The sequence below is a fragment of the Trichogramma pretiosum genome, unplaced genomic scaffold (genome assembly GCF_000599845.2).
Source record: "Trichogramma pretiosum strain Unisexual culture from Peru unplaced genomic scaffold, Tpre_2.0 scaffold16, whole genome shotgun sequence".
Lineage (NCBI taxonomy): Eukaryota > Metazoa > Arthropoda > Insecta > Hymenoptera > Trichogrammatidae > Trichogramma > Trichogramma pretiosum.
Window position 1 is genome coordinate 1,352,625 of NW_019641647.1, and position 20,752 is coordinate 1,373,376.

The 20,752-nt window shown below is 37.5% G+C and overlaps 1 protein-coding gene across 5 annotated transcripts in view; it reads left to right on the plus strand.

The window, feature by feature from the left end:
• The first annotated feature begins 4,175 nt into the window (after window positions 1-4,175).
• The window catches only part of LOC106659323 (elongation of very long chain fatty acids protein AAEL008004-like), a 36,006-nt gene continuing 19,429 nt past the window's right edge, over window positions 4,176-20,752 (plus strand). For 2 of the 5 annotated variants that reach the window (XM_014381801.2, XM_014381804.2), the window contains exon 1: window positions 4,176-4,909. The gene's annotated coding sequence lies outside the window, so the exon portion shown is untranslated. Of the gene's footprint in view, window positions 4,910-9,216; window positions 9,437-17,336; window positions 17,666-20,752 lie in introns of those variants that run through there. The other 3 variants (XM_014381805.2, XM_023459893.1, XM_014381802.2) reach the window with 3 other exon arrangements.

The following is a 20,752-nucleotide window of genomic DNA, read 5'->3' on the forward strand; positions in this document are numbered from 1 at the left end:
TTATAATGTATGAAAAGTATTTTTATTTTCCTCTAAAGTTCCCTAGTTCATGTTAACCCATTAACGCGCTAAAGTGCAATTTTGTGCATGAATTTTTCGTTGTAAAAAAATTATAGATAAAGTTAAAATATTTTCTTGAAAATCCATACCCATGGGTTTTTAGGTATGCTCTTTCAGAATCTGGTGTTATTTTTGCGATAAATAAAAATTATCATCGTTTATTTTGCAATTAAAAAAAAAACGTGATTTTTTGACTCAAAATTTTTTTTTCAAAGTCGATTTTCTACCTTGCCCTGCCTTCGGAGGGTTTCCATAACACCAGCAATCGTGCACTTTTTCTCTGAACCTTCAAAAAACGCGCTGCCGCGATTTTAATTTACCCCCTATGTTTCTAAAATGGCGAATTTATACCGAGCAGCAGTATAAAAATTCCCTCATTTTTTACTCGGAAACTATTTTACATGCGCTCAATATCAACTCAAAAGTACGATTTGGAGTGTAAAAACTTATTTGAAATCGTTAAGAGAATGCGTGTGAATTTTTTGAGAATTTTTCAGACCGCTTTGAAAATTTTGCAAAATACGACCATTTCCCGGCCTGGCGAAATAATCCAAAATGTTCCGAAAAAAATTCTGAAAAAATTCACATGTATTCTTTGAACAAATTTGAACACTTTTCATTGCATTTTATTTTTTTTTAATAAAGTCAATAATTTACAAATAAAAAATGAGTGAATTTTTATACCGCTGCTCGGTATAAATTTGCCATTTTAGAAATATAGGGGCTAGATAAAAATCGTGGCAGCGCATTATTTGAAGGTTCAGAGAAAAAATGCACGACCTATGGTGTTATGGGAACCCTCCGAAGGCAGGGCAAGGTAGGAAATCGACTTTGAAAAAAAATTTTAAGTCAAAAAATCACGTTTTTTTTTTAATTGCAAAATAAACGATGATAATTTTTATTTATCGCAAAAATAACACCAGATTCTGAAAGGGCATACCCAAAAACCCCCGGGGATGGATTTTCAAGAAAATATTTTAACTTTGTATATAATTTTTTTACAATGGAAAATTCATGCACAAAATTGCACTTTCGCGCGTTAATGGGTTAAGATACATATATTAGCCAGTGAAATTTGTGCCCCGATGGCCGGTACTATCGTCCAATGAGTAATCGCTATTTGCTAGCATTAAAAACCATATCGATACGGATGATTCATTCGGCAATATTTACTGACAACTCCGGTCGATTCTTTCATTCGGCGATTTCCCAAATTCTTCAAGGACTCGCAATTATCGAAACAAGAAGTAAGAGCAATCGCAAATCTTAAACAAATTTGATTTAGAATTAAAATTTTTTTAAATGAATAAAAGAAGCAACTTTTCGAATCGTATAGTATTACAATCAAAATATCAAGTTTGTAAATTCATTACGATGATTACATTGAATAGCAGCAATTTTTGAAACCACTTAGTAACTTCCGTAAACAGGTATTCAATTAAATTTTTATGCTTGCCACTGGAGATTTTCTTGAATTTATTTTTATCGGATAGCACCAGGAATTGATCGAAATCGTCAAATAAAGTTGAGCAGATTTTCACAAGGTATGGAAAATTTCTAAAATTTCTAGTCAATTTCTTGAAGCAGATGTTTTGAATGATGCAGTACTTGAAAATTTATAGTTAAGTATATAATTCTGTCAATTTAAATAGTATCAGTGTCATAATAAACGCAATCAGGTAGGTCAATAGAACTTAAAAACAATTTCAATGCAGATTTGTGCTCTCAAAGTCCGTCCAAGCGTACCCAAAAATGACTCTGCTGTCGATCGATTAAAGATAACTACTTCAACGAAAAACGTCTGATTTCGTATTGGTGCCCGATTAAACGTATAGAGTAATTTTGATTACACTGTGGTCTATGCAAGGTAAGGTAAGCTGAAAAAACGATTAACTATTTCCATTGAAAATTCGATCGCGGGGTGTGCGCTTGAGCGGGCGAGTGGGGAATTACAGCGATAAACAAAACAACACAGGCTTGCGTACGTACGGCAGAGATTTTCGCTGGTTCACGGTGCGTATGGTAAATCTGTCGTCGTAATTGCAGCTCATATATTATATCTTAAGGAGTCACCTGCACCGCATTCTCCTTTCGTTGCGGAGTATAGTAGTCTACGTCATGTATGCGTTCACGACTGCCGATAATAGTGTACGTGAATGAGCCTCTCGCGCGTTGACGTCACTTTTACACTAATGCACACTTGGCTCTATAATATAATACTTGCAGCTATCGGCGTGTGCGCAAGCGATAGCATTCCGATGACGGCGCGCGTGGTAAATTTTTGCAAGTAATCGTCCCTTACGCCAGTCCCAGGACACACATACACTTATAAATTGTAATAAGAATACGATAAGGATCGTTTTTTCTGCGATATTGTGCACATGTTCAACATTTTTGTTTTCATCTTCGTGGATTTCAGGTAATACGCACGTTCGAGAAATGCGCACGAATGTAGTGGAAGAAACTGGAATACGGATTTTATATTTTTATTTTGATTTTTTTGATAATCCGCTTGAATGATTCATCGTCGGAGCTAAAACGAAGAGCGCGCCAGTAAAGACGTTTTGTGTATTTATCCAAGTCGAATACTTCATTCCAGAAGGTTTATTTTAGTTCCTCGAGAGTAGCTAATTCAAGTCATTTATGTGCTGAAGATTATAATGCAAGTGAGCTTTGTCGGACTATTGACTCGCATGAACTAGGGGTATCTGATTTTTTTTCGAGTCTTTGAATTTTTTTAATTGCTCTGTATTATATATTTTTTAAATATTTATATTTTTTATGTTTGTTTTGATCATCTGGTCTCGATAAAGTGCCATGGTAATGAATACACTATACATTTAATACAATTATCAATATACTCATCAATACGTACAATAAATCAATAGTAACAAATCAATAAATTAAACTTCCTAAGTTTTTCAACTAATCAAGCTTAAAAAGACATTTAAGCTATCGTAATAATAAAATTTCATAAATTTGTTAGATCCTTTTTCCAAGAATGTCTAAAATTGTATTTCAATTTATTTTGGATGATGATGAATTTATTTTGATCACCATATTAAAAGCTTCATAAATTCCCAACAAGACCACCGATGCTTGGCATTCAATTTTTCGATACCGAAGCGTTCAATGACTCGCAACCTCGTGAATTTATTATATGATTTGCAGACTAGTTCATCTATAGTCAGAGTTCAAGGCTAGTATTTAGATAGTTTTCAAGTTCAAAATTTTATCGAAAATAAAAATGTCCAGACCGAATTGCAATTTTCGATGTAAAAGACGTTTTTATTATCGGTCGCAAATTGCACCGGGGACAAAGGATAAAAAATCAGGAGATATAAATCGTTAGACATCTCCGCTTGGCATGAGCATTCTTTTGTAAACTAGTATAATAAAGTGTTGTGGACGAGAACACAAGCGCAGTGACCAGTTTATATATTCGCGAGAAAATATCGAATCGAACATATTTAATAAAAAAATGTCGAGAGGAATGTTCTAGTGCGCTTGTTCGTACAATACTGGTTATGGAGATTTGAAAAAATAGAAAACATTACTGCCTTCTCGGCTATTCGATTTGAAACATGAACGCGACGCGATTACACCTTCTTGTATTCTTCGCAACTTGGAGTGAATTTGAAAATCAGTATTTTATGCCAAATTAGAAATTAAAAACTAAAAAGAGCAAAGAAGATGAGAAAAAGTTGAGGAGCCAGAAATTCCTCCTATACATGTATATTTATCGGAATCTAACTATACATATAATGCACACATGCAACGTAAATGCCAAGAGAAGCTCTCGGGAGCTGTCGCGCGTGCTGCTGCTTTCCGTATATGTATATCAAATACGTGCTTGAGCTTGTGCGTGTAAAATCGTATATGTACAGGCCTCGGTCGGCACTGACGCGAACCCCACTATAATCGTCAGTACAAGCGGCTCAAGTCGCACGGCTGCTTCATGCCTATAATATTCTCTACGGCTGTATGTTGTACGCGTGAGCTGGCGAAAACCACGGGCAGCCATAACGAAGAAATCGTCGCTGCTTTTATTACAACTAAATAGCACATAAATGAGCTTCAAAGCTCTATTTATATGCGACAGGTTGTGCGCGTGTTGGTGCAATCGCCAGCGAACAAGACGAGAATTGAGTTTTTACTCCATTTAAAATTAACCATCGTTGCGACGTATCGTCCATACGTCTGCACGATTGAGCTACGAGCTAAAACTGCCAAGTTGTACATCGATTGGCTGAAATGTGCATTGACATATCTAAGAATCATTGATATTGATATATATCTCTGCATAGTTGCTCCAAGCTGAGAGCAATTTTTTGACTACGGTGCCCATCAACGATCGTCCGATTGTATCGACGCGAACGCATAGTGCGTAAAAGCTGATCAGGCAATCCTCTCACCCAACTGTCTTGATCGGTCACGTGTTATTTACGGTCTCCGTGAGTCCAAGTCGCTACTGTACACACATGTTGATGGCCAAATAGTAAATATTTGGCTGGACAATGTTTTGCCGATGAGAAAAAATCTACGCACACACGTACGCGACTAGGCTCGCTACGATCGTCTATCAGTCCTACCGTATTAGTACAGCCGAGCGGTAACATCAGTCTTAGTGTCCGTGAGTCGTAGATGCCAACGACCCCGCGGCAGCTTTAATTTCTCAGTTGCTACAACGAGATACATAATAATAAAATACATGTAACGTGCTGCGAGTGCCTGTGTCACTGTGCTGAGTGTGTATACGTTTATTTGTGCATCCATGTGGTACATAATTGACCTCGTCGTCGGGATCATCGTCGATTCTTTGAGAATTCCAAATAGCCCTTCTTTCTGAGTAAGTTTTACTGTTGATATTGTATGTACGATACGCGTGACGAGCCATTGATTACGAGCGCTGATATCTCTCGAGGTAGTGCTAAATTATTTCAGGCGATTCGGACATTTTCGCCGATTGACACTTGTACTAAAATCCATATCTATTCTGGGTTCTTGCCCGAATTTCCCTTTTAATAAATTTAAATGTACTGAATTGAATGATCGAAAAAGTTGACTTCAGAGTTTAAATAAGGGAGCTGTATACTAAAAAGAAATAATTAATTTTCAAGTTCAAATGAATGTGTCAAGAAATTGCATTGTTATCTACTTGTAAAAAATCGCGCATCTCCTAATGGTATTCATCAAAGTATCCATCGCTACAAGGGAGAAAATGATATCCTTTTTTTGTAAAAAAAATACATGGTTATCCCGTTGTTCATACTTAGCATACACTTTAACGCAGTTTCAACTTAACTCACAGTGTACACGCACAAAACTCCTTAAATTGAATATAATCGTTGATATAATTCGTGGAAGTTATCGAACATTTTAAGTAGCTCTAAAGTTAAAATTGTATATTGTAGGCTATATACTCTGGGATTTTTTTTCAAACCCACCTGTTTCTGTGATAATGCCTATTCAAGAAAAAAAAACGATTGCCACCTGAAACAGATACGTTGATACTTACAAACACTATCTTTATTTACGGCTGTTGCGTTTACCAGCGATTTCACTATTATCAGTAGCTTGTATTTCGTTCGCTATTCCATGATGCGATTACAATTGCTGCTTTTTTCGTATTTTTCTTGCGATACTTTTAGTGGAAATTTTCAATAAATTCAAACGCAATTTACAATAAGATCAACGTAGCTTGCAGCAGCTGCTCGAAGCACGCACACATAATCATTTCTCTCAGTGCGATCATTGGTTGGATCTACAGTCTGTGAGAAAATTCGAGTTTCGCCGAGTCCTGTACAGCGCATAAGAATACGAATTATTTCGTTCAATGTCATTTCGAGCTCAACACACACACATACACACACACACACACACACACACACACACACACACAACATACGCACACACATTCATACGTCTAAAATAAGCGCACGAAGAAACTAATGAACGCAAAGTCGGAAGCGGATGTCGTGCGCCACATGCTGCACACATTATGTCTACGCATACGCATGCGATATAGATATACGAGTGCAATAATATACGTACTGATGTATCCCTTAAAAAGAGAGAAAGAGTCATGCGCGTCACGTGCGTAGCCGGGGGATATTGCACTCTCACGCGCGCGCACGATCTTGGAATTTTTCATACACATATACATTGCACATATTCGTCGCGTAAGCTTCAGCAGCAACAACAACAACTTGACCCCGGGCCGCGCGCACATATGTACGTCCATCGACTTACGCATTTAATGTAAAATAAAAGTATGAAATATCCTTTTTTTCGTCTGAACGCGCGCGTTATTGATATCAAATTGCGTGTAAAAAAATATCGTAAAATTTCGCAGGCGTTAACGAGGCGAGCGAGTGGCAGAATACGCATTGCTCTGCAATAACGTGGCTAGTGTAATAAACTAAACCCTAGTTCTGCCACGCGTGAAACAAAACAATCGTCGATAATGACAGATTTTTTACATCACCTACGACTTTTATGCACGCCACTGTAAAAATGTACCTGCTATACAAATGTTTCATACATTTTTACTGTCACAATTACCAAGGGAAAAAGGTGAATTTTTTCCTCTTATTTTTTTTGCACTCGCGTAAAATTGTTCGTGCCGCAGCCGTAGTAAATAAAAAGCAGTAGGTGTAGGCGAGCGCTTTGCGCTTTACGCCACTTCTTGGAACTATAGATATCGAGTGATAATAAAATGACGTGAAGTGACGACTTCTTTTTTTCAACGTGTGTATACAGTTATGATCTTTATCTGCCAACTGCTGCTTTGCGCTTAATATCGCGCACATGTACAAACCTTATATATAGATTATCGCACGTGAATCTTTTTTGTACGTAAGCGGCAAGAGCTTCCAATTTTAAGGTGATATCGAAGCCAGGCCAAAATGAAAATTTTTCAACGCGTTTATTACCATGTTTGCGCAATATTTTCTTAAACAGTTAAATTAATACCTAACAAACAAAACAAAGACATTTTCAAAGCTTTTTAGAAAAAATATTTATTGGAAATTTAAAAAAAAATGTTTTCAAAAATAATTATTTTAGTCTGGCTGCGGTATCTATCTCTTTAATGCATGGTTATCTTTTAAATTATTTACTATGATCGATATATTCAGGTATAGCCACGATTTTGATCTTTCTTCGGTTATGCTGTATGACGGGTCAGACGTTAACCAATTGTTCATTTCAAGAATGAAAAAATAAGAATTTAATAATCGATTGCTCAATGAGATCCAATTTGAAACTCTTTTAAGACACTGATAGCAGAGTTATAACGGAGGTTACTTTGAAAGAATCAATTACACGCAGCAAGTAAAAAGTTGTCTTTAAAGTATCAACAGCAGCAGCAGCAGCAGCAGCAGCAACGGTAGCAATTCGAGCATAAGAGAGTCTATTTAAGTTCATCAAGTTCCCATATACCTACTTGCTGCGTACGCTGGTATATTTATATATAGATTAGTAATAATATTACAAGAGACAAAAGTGGCGCTGGTTTAGCTCTATCTTTCTCTTATTAAGCTATGGGAGCAGTACAGCAGCAGTAAGGGGGGATAACATATGCACGTGGTCGCGTGCGAGTATTTCTGTCCAACAGGGTAAAGCTTCTCAACGTTTTCACCTCATTTTCTCTCTCTCTCAGCTACGAGAAGTGTGCACCGACAACCACTAGATTATTTTTACTCGAGCATATCTGTGAAATTACGCACCAAAGACACAAATCCCGAGTGTCAAGTGGAAAAATGGGAAAAATTCAATATAATCCAAGCTTCTTGATACAGCTACCAAGCATGTTTTTTATTCTCCTTACTAGGGCTGTGCGAGTACCCGATATTTCGAGTTTTACTCGACTCGAATTCTTCGAGTTCGAATATCACACTTATAAGCATGTATACACAAAGGGAGGGGGTCTAGAGACTGTTAATTCATCATTTATTTACTCAAAACTTGAATACATTGCGAGTACTCGAAAAAACTCGATTAATCGAAAAAACTCGAGTACCCGAAAAAACTCGAGTACTCGATTCGAACTCGACTCGTCGAGTTTTTTCGAGTACTCGCACAGCCCTACTCCTTACTATACCAAACTATTATTGGGTACAGTTGTATAGTTCACTCGAATGGGACAGAAGCTAAATTCGTTGCAGTCCTATTTTGAAATTGCCGTCCAGAAGGGTTATAAACGCAAAAGTCCATTGAAAGTCGTGGCAGGCAGTGGAGCTTGCAAGGCGGGCGGACAGGCGCGCGCACGCAAGCTCGGATCAGTTGATAGGGTACGTGCAGACTCCCGTGAGAATCGCCAACAGTGCTGCCCCCGCATTTCTCGCCATTTGCTCTCTTTATTTGCCCATCCGTGTGGCTGGTATAGGCGATAGAACCGTGCGCAGTCCCGTCTGCTGTGGCTGGCTGTGTACGTGCAGTTGCGCGATTATCGCGCGCGCACGACGCCACGGCCTCGAGGTCTATCTGGCTGCAGGAGGATAGTTGTGGCAGTGCATGCGCGCGCCGCCCTGAAACATTGTCGTAGTCGATGTCGGTGCTGCGACTCTGTGTGCACATGCATGTGGGCGCGCGGCTTGCACACGTATACGCGTTACGCACATCTTGGCGCACAAATACACAGCCGTGCGTTGACCCGCTGCTCGTTCGGCTGTGCCTGGCTGGCTGTCTGCCTCTGGACTGTGACTCCGCGAGAGCTGACTGCAGGCTGCAGCACGGACCTACCCGATGGCCACGCATCTCGTAATATATAACGTGCACGCGACGATCAAAGGCACCGACTTGAAGTGAGCCAGCTAAAGAGCTTGGAAGAGACTTTGCGCGAGCTTACGGCCTACTTCCATCGTGTACAGTCGAGTCGAGCGAGTGCCGTAGGATCTTTGTGGCTTGCGTGCGTGCCTTGAGCTGCCTTGTGTCTCTGAGTCGCTATACGAGTCTTATCGTGCCAGCACACCTCTACGTACGTCCATACACTACACGTTAGTACGTAGTATCTCTATCTCTTGAACGAAAGTGACATAATGTGCGTCGGCAGCAGCGGTAGTAGCAGCAGCAGCAACAGCAGCAGCAGCAGCAGCAGCAGAAGCAGCGGCGGAGGTGACGGCTACGGTGGCGGCGTTCAAGTTACGTACGAGATGTGTGCGCGATGAAGGCCGTGCCGTGCGCGCAGACGAGTCTTGTGCCATAAGAAGCAGGACTCCCGGTGTCAAATACATCGTCGCTCTTCTACGCACGTATTATTTATTACACACCTACGTCGTCGTATATATTATTATATACATGAGCTGAAGTGTTGAAAAAAGCCCTGCTTGCAGACGCGCCAATATCAGCTCGCGGAATCAACAGGTCAGCACAGGTAACATATTGTGCTTTTTTATTTCATTAGAGAAAAAATCGCTCAAAAACGAGAAAAAAACAACCTCGTCGCGAATTGTGCCAAGAGGCAGACAGAACGATGTTACTATATCTGTGCGGCGAGTCCAGATAAGATTGCAGCAGTGTATTCGTGTATACCGGTGCTGCTGCTATTCGTGAGTATATTAAACGATGGGATGGGTCGCTTGCGCTGCTATACTGCTGCACAACCCAGTCAGCTGATCGCGTTCTTCTGCTCTCTCTCTCTCTCTCTCTCTTATTCTGGTCTCAGCTTTTCACTGTATTGTGCAGTTTTTACTCTGGTTGAAAAGCTCGTTTTTTTCATAATTATTACGTGGCCGTGTCGACTTTTAAGAGAAAATAGGAAACACCATTTTTCATTCCCTTTTTTTCTTCTGTCTCTTTACTCTTTTTCTTTTTCAGAACAACTAACGCGACTTTGACGATCGAAGCGACGATCGAAACCGTGACACACATTTTGCACTCGAGCCTCTGTGTATTCGTTGTTATCGCGATTGTATTGAAATTTTTTTTCTGCTCAACTCAATTCTTTTTTTTAGGTCTTAGGAAGTACATGGTATTAACAAGTTATATGTCGATAAAAAATCCTGCTTGCAATATGAATAGCATTAACTGCTTTGTCTCCTTCATTTGTATTTAATAAAATGAGTAAAGTTTGAATGTGCGTACTTTTATCAATTGTAACTCTGATAAAACTCCAAATGAACGACGCTTCATCTGCGTGCAGAAAAAAATACAGCCTATCCTCGTGACTGTCATTCGCTTCGCAAAAACTTGCCTCTTTTAACAATACTTCTTTTTCGCATATTTTCAAAACTTTAAGCATTAAATGTCTCTGCGTGTGCGTACAAGCGAGCAAGATCAGAGTCAGATAATAATCCTCGAGTATACAATGGAAGAGGACGTCTACGTAGTTGTACCTCTCGACTCTGATGTGCGCATTACGGTACATGAAAAAAAATAGCAAAAGAGTGTTGCTAACAGCCAGACACACTGCTAGAGTGTATGCGTGTATTGTGTCCGAATCGACTGCTGTACAAACGTACGCGCGTCTACACATACGATGTACTGTGCCAACGTGTGGGTAAGCTTTTGCACGTGCATCATCGCAGCGCAGCGAGTCGCGAGCTAAAATAGCGCCTGCGCGAATTCATCTGGTGTAGTTGTGTTACGAGTCGTCTGTGCCTACCGCTGCTGATGAGTCTATGCCAAGAAACTCGAATGTGTATATATACTATATAGATACACAGAGGCACGCGTGCCATAATGCCAAATCACTAGCCCAGGCGCAGAGGCATTTAACGCAATTTCTCTTGGATGAATGATTATAGATCGGATTACTTTTGACCGGGTCGTCACGAGTTTTAATGACGAATATTTCATTCATAAAAAAAGGACTTTGATGATAAGTTTCAGTTACAAAAATTAATACTCATTATCAAATGAATGGCTTAATTTACGTAGATTCAAAATTAAAGCTCAATACAAAAAAAAACAACTGTTTTTTAATTCAACTCAGCCAAATTTTAATAGGATTTCTCATTGTAGAAAACTTTGCGTTTTCTTTTTTTTATCGACTTGGCCGACGCGAAAGTTTTCATCAAAATTTTAATATTTTATTTCATAAGTATGTAAAAGTCCATTATTAAAAAAAACTTCGACATTCGTCAATGAACAAAAAGTTACAACTTTTTGAACGTGAAAAGTTAAAGAGAAAATTAAATTAAAAACTTATAGTTCTTGTTAACTAGTTCATATAATTCATTGTAAAGTTAATAAAAAGTTAGTTATTCATACAGTATTCAGATGTTAAAGAAAAAATTTTACATTGTGGCATAGTTAAATGCTGCAAATCAAAAGACTATATTTATCTTGAAACAACATTTGTATAATATACATACCCACATTCATCTAAGAATTCCACGCAACAATTATCATCGTAATATATTTATGTGGTGCTTGGTAAACAAATAATTACTTATTACTGCATATTTTTTCCTTCTAAGAACATTCAGCGCTAAAATCCAACCTTCCGTACTCTTTCGATGGACTACAAAATTTTCTCCAGCTTTGTAATCAAAAGATACCATTGAAAATTTTTCATATCGCGTATACTACATGTATACGTCGTGTATTCCGATGAAAAGTGACTCATTTTCCAGAGTCGACTTCTAATAAAGTCTTCATACGCCAAGCAGACAAAGTAAAATTACACTTCAATGCTTCTTAGTTTTATGCAACTGGCGTCTGCGGTTTTTTTCATAACTGCATATCCTTTGAAACTTTATTATTTGATGCTTTGAAACACAGTATCACTGAGAATGTGAGGAAAAGTGAGTTTATCGATTGATTTTAACCATATACATTAAAATCATTTTTCATCCCTCTACTTTAAACTAAATTATTTTATTTTATCACAGCTGGGATATCTTTTTGTACGACAAAAATTTGTTCTAAAATGAAAGCAACTGAATTATAGAGGAATCTTCTCCGTTGCGGAACAATGTAACGTAGGGTTTCCGCTGATCCGTGCAAGAAAATTCGAGAAGTACATCATTTACAATAACTGCTCAAAGCGTAGCATGGTTTACTATGTATATATAGTGACGTCAGAAAGCGCACCAAACAGTAGGACTTTCCGGCTAGAAGATTGAGCTGCAGCGACGGCTTTGCCCGGATTCCGTACTCCGAACACGTTCTTCGCGCTCGCGTGCTCTTATTGATGAGCCTCTTTAATGTTATGAGCTTCAAATTTATCAGAAATAAATTGAAAAAAATCAACGTCTCTTGCAAAAATGCATAGGCTTGATCCTGTGAAATTATTTGATACGAGAGTATATGGTCAAATAAGTAAAATCAATCGAATATATTTTTAATCCTAAGCGATTGTACAATTCAAACTCATGAGAAAGTATAATTTTTGCGTTCTTGAAAATTCACCGTCTTATTACGAGCGAAGTAATATTTCACAATTGTAAGCGTATAAATATACGCACATAATTATTCCGCAACAATTTTACAATGCTCCGACTCGAGATATAAAATCATTTCTTGACCTATTCTGGCGAATTTCATTCCACTTTATAGACGCGAAGAAAGTGGAAAATATGAATATGTCTTTTACTTGCTAGACTTGATTCTAACGATAGTTTGGCATGAAAAGAAAGTACTTCGTTTCTGTAAGAAGATTTTAAACTTCTTACGATTATTCTTAGTCACTAATTGAATCTGAAAATATTGTTTATATTTAATAATCGAATTCGCGGATTAACAATTGGTATTATGCACGCAAAGACAGGTTTACCGGTATGCCAAGGCCTTGAAGTTTGATTACTATTCGCTCGCACCAATTATAGTACCGGCTTGATCACACAATCACTCAACGTTAGAACTAGTTTTGTTTGTAGTCTTTTTTTACTACCGAATGCTTAACTAGTTTTTTTCGCTAGGAAACAGTCGGTACAAAAGAAAATCTGTTTACAACATTCATCGATGGGAAATTACGAGATTTTGTAATACTAACGATTTTTGTTCTCTCTAAGGTCAATGAATCCATTGATCTCCCTACTAAGAAGAGATCAATGAAAATCAAAATTGACCGTTGCGAGTCTTTGCCAAGCTCTTGTCATCAATACAGGTACACGAACTTATGTTGATCGGTATTAATTAGATTGCTTATGTCACAATCTGTTCCGACTGATGTCATATTAAGTATTACGATGTTACTCGTGATTTTGATTTCCAGAAATTAAAAGGCACTTTCATCAACAGTCAAATAATTTTTAGCTTTGCGGGATTCAATGACCCGAAGCGATTATTATTTTCTATAGATCGCACTTGTTTTGCCATTTTGTACGCTGTTGAGGAAAATAAAAAATTTCCTTCCGAAATCACTTGAAAATAATTCTTCAGGTGATTGAATTTCAAGGTATATACTCTTTGACGTCAGCAGTGGTGACGCACTGACGAAAAAACTTATAAAAATGGAAAAATTTGTGATTTTTTGCTGAGCATTAAAGTTTCATTGGCAAATTATTATTTATGTTTTTAGATTGCTCAATATTTTAATTTATTACATGGCTGCATTGACATGAGATTCAGTCGAGAATGTTGAACTTTAGGACCAGAGGCTACACGCGTCCGAAGCACGTGGAGACTACGACGTATATTAGAAGTTTTTTGAGTCTTGAATTTAAAATTTAAATTCAACCAGTTTGAGTGATCGCCTAGCAGATTCGGGCCAGACTCTCATCACTGCATATATACGAGCAAACACTTGATACGTAACTAAGTAAATTTTATTCGCGATTGATTCGACATCGGTGGAAATCAAATTCTCGAAGCAACAAGTAACAACACACAATAAAGTCAAAGCCTCAAGTTTTTGGCATCTCGCCAGGGAAGCGCCGAGTATGACCCCGCACTCGAACAAAAGATTTTGTTTTTTCTCTTTCTCTCTGTTTCTCAAATGGCGTTATCCTTCAACGATGAGATTTATTGTTTTCCGCAGGATTTGAAGAAAGACTAGATGCGAATTGCATACCATCGACGCGATTCTCAGATAATTTTATGTAAAATCCGACTGCAATTGCGAATCATAATTTGTTATTCTTCGCAAAACTTAACGCTTAATCACTTGTATTTTAGTAGACGATTTTGACTAAAAAAGCATTGATTGCCAATATGGAATTCATTCAAGCATCTATTACGATCAACATTGACCACGATTTTCTGTATTAAAAATTACGTAAAAAAAGAGCCACCGATATTTTGAAAATTTCAAAACTCGCATAAACGTATTTTACATTGTAACACGAATCACGACTGCAAGCTTGCAAATGTTTTAAGCTTCTGAATAATAAATAATTTAGCTGGTAATTTTTAGCTTCCTGCCGATAGTTGATTACTTTTTTTTAATTACAACTACTTCAAACGTAGAAATCTCGACGTGTAGTTTTTCTATTTCACTAATAGATGAGTCAAATTATGTAGACTATATAATCTTGATTACAATATCAGTCGTGGAATTGCGACAAAGAACAAGTCAACAAAGTGGACGGTGGAAACGAACGGAGAGGCTTAAAAAGTTGTTATTATATAGTAAAGATGCAATTCGAATTAAGACGCATTTAATTTCGCGGAATATATTTCGACACTTTTGAGCGGCTGTGCGGTAAACGATTATAAGAGTATGATTAAATATTATGGAATATCTCGAATGTAAGTCTTTTTCTTTGTTTTATAGTTAATAGCCTCGTTCAAGTCTCCAAGAGAAATTAAACTATTGGATAGTGAAAGTTTTGGCTAATAAACGTAATAAAAGTGTCTTGTAGATTAAATAGGGATTGTCCACGACATTTTTTATTCAAGGACTGAGACCAGAAGGGGTCAAACGTTATACCATTATTGAATTATATAAATATAATTTTATTATTCTTAAGTAAGAATATTATCAAGGATTCATTGATAAACTTTTACAAATAATACGAATCACTTATATTTTGAATTTTGAATTAACTAAATCAACACTATAACGTAACGTGTGACAGTTGTATTTTAGAGTATGCAATAAGAATTAATTACATCAGCTAGCATATCTGTAATGAAAAATTATTAACATAGTGAAATTTTAATACAATAATTATTGTATAACAGTATATCGAGGGTCATCAGGGGAAATAAGTTAAATACACATTCGCAGAGAAAGTAAATGCGTTGAACGACACCACTCGAATAGGTGCCAGAAGTCGTGTTACACAAATCCCTGAAATTAATAATAAACATTTGTCCTGATCAACAATTCTAAAAAATAAGAAGTTTCGATTTTTTCTCGTGAACAAGTCTGTCAGGAAGAGCTCGTTAAGAATAGTTCATCTTTGTGTTGGTACAGGCCTTTCTTTAATAATTTATTTTCCGATGTGCTACTAGGCCTCTAACGTGGAAATGACATGACACTAACTCCAAACAAACGTCATTGTTGGAATTCGAGTGATGTCATTGGCACTTTTTTCGCACTTCCCGATGCACATCCTCTATAATTTTTGTGTTTCGATTTTTCCCAATGATGAGCTAATTCTTGAAACGCAATGTGTATCGAACATTAGTATTATGCGATTTCATTAAAAGTTTTCATTTTACGAACCTGACACCTGCCAATGTTTAAGAACATGCTCTTAGACTAGCTGAATAGTCGTCGTTGTTTTCTCCTCTAAAAGAATTACTAAAATTATTTCGCGAGTTCTTTGCTATGATTCCTGTCACTCGGTCTCACCATGAGCCAGCAAAATCAGTGCGTTTTAATCAGAACCAAAATAGTCGTTTAATCGCGCTAATAATCAATTAATATTGTTTAGGGGAATAATTTCCAAGCCGGAAATAACACTTTACACTTATTTTGATCTATTCATCATACTGTTTAGAAAAAAATATTCAAAAATATAGTAAAAAAATTGGAATAATTAATGTAATTAAAACTCTAAATGACTCAAAAAATACACAATACCAAATAAAGGACCGTTTGAAAGAAATTATGTACAAGCGACATCAAGAGGTTAAAGATGCAGGTGTTTTCGAATGTATTGCTTCGACGTAACATTTTGCAAAAACTCATTACAAAAGTCAAGTAGATTAAACTTTCAAATAACGGGAAAATTAAACTTGCAAAAATGTAAACCCTGTTAAAATATTCAAAGAAACTTTTGAATAATTTATTTCGGAGTACTTGTAAAAAAATTCTGAAATACTCGTGTAGATGCGTTTGGAATTTTTCAATATTGGTCTAATTTCAATTGTTCTCTTAATAATATTTATCGGTACTAAATTAAAATCTTTCTGATCATATGATTACACCAATTGTTTCAATAAAAATATTTTCATTGAAAAAGGAAAATTATTCACAAAAACTGTATACGTGTGACAGACGTATACAAGCTCATTGATAAAATGCTTAATCACTCAAAAAAGTTTAGTTAAAATTAAAATGACATGAGTAAAATTTCAATTTACGAAGGGTCAATTTTTTTATCACATTGACTTTTTTCCGTCGGTTCCATGCAGTATGAAAGAAATCTGGTCTATTCTCTGCACCATTATTACTTTCAAACGTGTGCTAATTGGCAATTTATTCATGGGCTAGAGATTTCAAAAGACATTCTTCACGTGATTGTAAATTCATTTTTGATTTTTCACCGATACGCTTTCATTTCATAATACCTCTAGGCGATGGATCTCTGCGCGCTGTTGCCAACTATTTTTTGTATAAGCAGCAAAGAAATTTGAGCTCTTCTGTGTTCTATATAATAAAATTAAGCTTGCGAGACTCTCTTTATGGTATAATAACGCACACATTTATGAGACTCTGTGGGACTGAATTTTTTAAAAATTTTCATCAGAAAATTATAACTTTGAAATGTACCAATGTTTCATTCTGATTATAGGGCATCTTTATCGGCAATGCTTGGCGAAAAAAGAACTTGATCGATAAAAACTATCGAATTTATGAGAAAAAAATAAAAATACTCGCATGTTTGTTTAATAGAGCCAAAATGCACTGTGTCAGTAGGTCCTCGTTGTTCATGAAAAGCGACGATTGACCAAAGTACGCTTTGGCTCGTTCTCGCGGAGAAAAAGTTGTACGTAGAGAATAAAAAACTAGGAGCAAAGATAAGGTAGGGAGCGGTCGTGGCAGCTCGCGAACACATAATGTATACGATGCCGTGCGCTATATGTATTATATATAGGTGCTGTATATATGTATATAGTGCGAGGCGCGCGCGGAGGTGGGCAGTGTCGCGCTCGAACATGGCGCGCCGGTTAAAAGCAATGCGCAACGCTCCGTAACGATCAGTCAGTGGGACGAGCGTGTCGTTGGACAGTTTACATCGTTTGCAGTACATACACGCACAGACAATACACATAAAGTACACTGGAGGTTTGATATCGAAGAAAAAAGCAACAATCGGCTTGTTTCTTGCCCATTAGAAATTGTCGTTTGTAAATTCAGTGCCGCAACGCAGATATCGGAAGTTGAAAGGCCTTTTCGACGAGGTCATAAACCGATTTTTCCGGACTCGAAGGCTCGATGTACATTCAACAGTGATACTCTAAGTTAGAGCAAGTGAATATTTTCTCATTCAGTGACATTTTAATGCCGCCTAAAGACGATACAGTGTTGTTCTCCGTGAGTTAGGTAAGTTTAGTTGTCGTAATGGCATCACCAATGGATTCTACGTTTATTATTTAAAAAAGGAGCTCTTTAAAGATCGGTTACGTGCCGCTTGGCTCTGCACACGAAGTTTCAATAATTTAATTGTGAAAATGAAAATGTTGGACCATATCGATTAAAATGTCTAGATAGACGAATCAGGCATGAATAATGTATGCTACGCGCGATATTTCTAAGCACCTGTGGATTTTCGCGCAGGTATCACGCTCCTATAATATTTTATGTGAGTATACGCAACAGCGTAATCCAGGCGCGCACATGTCGCGATTTTCGTCTACGATCCAGCAGCATTTAAATAAAAAAGTTAAGAGAACGCTTTGTAGCGACGTCGTGCGTGATTCATCGCGAATTTGGTGTTCCATCGATCTCTTCCTCTATTACTCTCTCTCTCTTTCTCTTTCTCTCTCCTCGCCATTATAATCTTTATATTCGAATGAAAAATTCGAGGTGAGCTCTCTCGTGGCACGCATTTTTGCGTAAGTGTGACATGTCGCGCCCGCGCTTCTGTCTTCTCGTGGCTTTGTGTGCTGCATTGTACGTGTCTACTCACACAGGCTCGCCGCGCTCACGCATACGTATGTATATATACAGCTTGGAGCGCACGACGTTTTCTAATCACTGCTGGGCGGGCGTGCGCGCACACGGACGCAGACGCAGACACCGACACACACAATTAACGTTGCGCAACGCTTATAAAGGATAGCTTAGCAGCTCCGTGTTGACACTCACTTTAAAGCTCATCGCTTCGACGTGCACAGGCGCGCGCGCCCTATTATGTACGACGAGTTCGTGCTCCTGCACTCGACCAATTCGCTACTTGACCATACAGTACACCGTGCAAAGCTCCGAGGTGTTCCGTCGACGTGTTCAAGGTTGCGGCTTCTGTCGGCCGATGCTTTTATAGTATAGGAAGTCAATTTCCAATGAATACCGATGAATTTCCGGATATTAGCTTCTACCGATTGTTAGTGTAATTCGCGTGGCAGCTGCATCGGAAGAGAGACCAGTGCTTGACGCCATTTAGCCCAAGGAGTACTTGTTCGCGCACTCACTTTTGCAATATCCCTCATTGTCTCCTCGTGGTAGCTTAATGAGAAACATCGGTAATTCATCTTCGAGTATACAAATAATGCAAAGATGAGCCAGGCGTAGAGGCGCAGAATGAGTAATTAAGAGCTGCCTTTGCTGCTGCTGCTGCTACTGGACTGGCCGTACGCGTACACACATTTTATGTTATATACCAGTATGTGTGTGCGAGCTATAACCTCGTTTGTTTGTAATGGATTAACATGAAGAATTTAAATGATGAGCCGCGATATCGGCTGCTACTTTAGCTCGCTGTTATGCATCACCTGCTAATTCGTTACTCGCATTATTATAGCGCATGTGTGTATATCGAGGATCGCGCAAGTGCGTGAGATATTTGACAGCACATATGGGCTAGATCCGCAAAAATTAATTACTAATTAGCGATATCCTTCGTCGTGATTATCTCAATTCGTTGTTCCATGCATTGAATTACCCATTCTCACAGTGTCAATAGCTTAAGCAAACATCTGTTTTGCATTTTTCCCTCGTTTTTATAAATAAAAACAACTTTGTTAATGGTTTTAAATTCCCTTGCAAAAAATATCTTTATATCTTTACCGATCCGCTTTAGAAATTTAATGCTCATAACTATAATCAAAACATTTCAAGTTACACATTGACAATTAAAATTGTCTTATCCATGGTGTCAGCTTTTGATTATAAAATGAAAAATTCGATCAGTTGAAATCTTATTAGCTATTTTCTAAAAACGAGATCTTAGTAGCTCGAAGTTTCTACATACTAATGAAAACTCAATCCACCGTCTTCTACATCTTTTAAATGTTTACCCAGTTCATTAATGTGCTCGTGAAGGTTTTTTTTCATAGTTGCATTACTTTTCCACTTCAATCAAATATTTGTTCTATTATTTCTGCGAGATATTTATAAATACAAAATAGGAAGAAAAAATATTGAATAATGTTAATTATACTAATTTATAGCATAAAATGATTAATTTTTAGCATTTTAATGAACAGGAAATGAGCGTTGTAGATTGCTGTAAAAATTCTTAGAAAAATTTGCATAAGCAGTTGTTTTTTTGTTAATGTGCTTCATTTACTCAGATTTAGAAATAATTTAATCGATCAAAATAATAAGTGATCATCTGTAATCATTAGGTAACAGATTGAGTTTTTTCCCACAGATTGCGTCGGTGAATTTTTTATGTGCTCAACGCTAAAAAGTCATATTAAAAAATTAAATTGAAGCGTGATTATTCAAAAAATGATATGTGTAAAAAAACAACGAAATTATATTAATATCCATCTCTAATGTTAGTGAATTATTTCCATTTGTAGTACAATCCGGAAATCTGACAGGGCACGCAGCACACACGTTGCAAGCGCAAAAGCGAGCGAACGAGCTTAGGCATTCAGCCGCGACGCGGAGAGAGAAAAAGAGATACCATTGTATTGCAGCGACAATTTTATTGGAACTGATTTTCTATTGTCACGAAGCTCTCGCAAAATAATTCAGATCCTACTTCTCATGCAGGTTCACATACTCTTCGGTCGCGAATAAATCAAGTTATGCAGTAGCGCACCGTTCATATTTTTGGTAAAGGGAAAAAATTCGAGCGCGAAAAATGTTATTCATATTATATTGCTGACGATCGTCGCGAACTTGGGCTCTCGAGCGGCCCAATTATTTGAGCGTTGCGTAAACTTGTGTGTCGATATAATACATTATTGCACATGCGAGCGCCTCGCGCGTATATTTCTCCATTACTATTACATGCGAAGCTCGATTCTTTTTATTCTGTTGGCAGTCGTCGAGGGCAACGCTCGCTCGCAACTGTCTATATCGGGGTCTAGGTCGGAACTCCATCTGCCTCTTTCTCTCTCTCTTTTTCTGCATCGATCGATTATTTTTATTGCTTCGTGGCTAATTAATATTCGATGGGCTATTCGACTTTTATCAAAGGCGACAGTATGAGGCTCGAACTAATTTAATCGATATTTG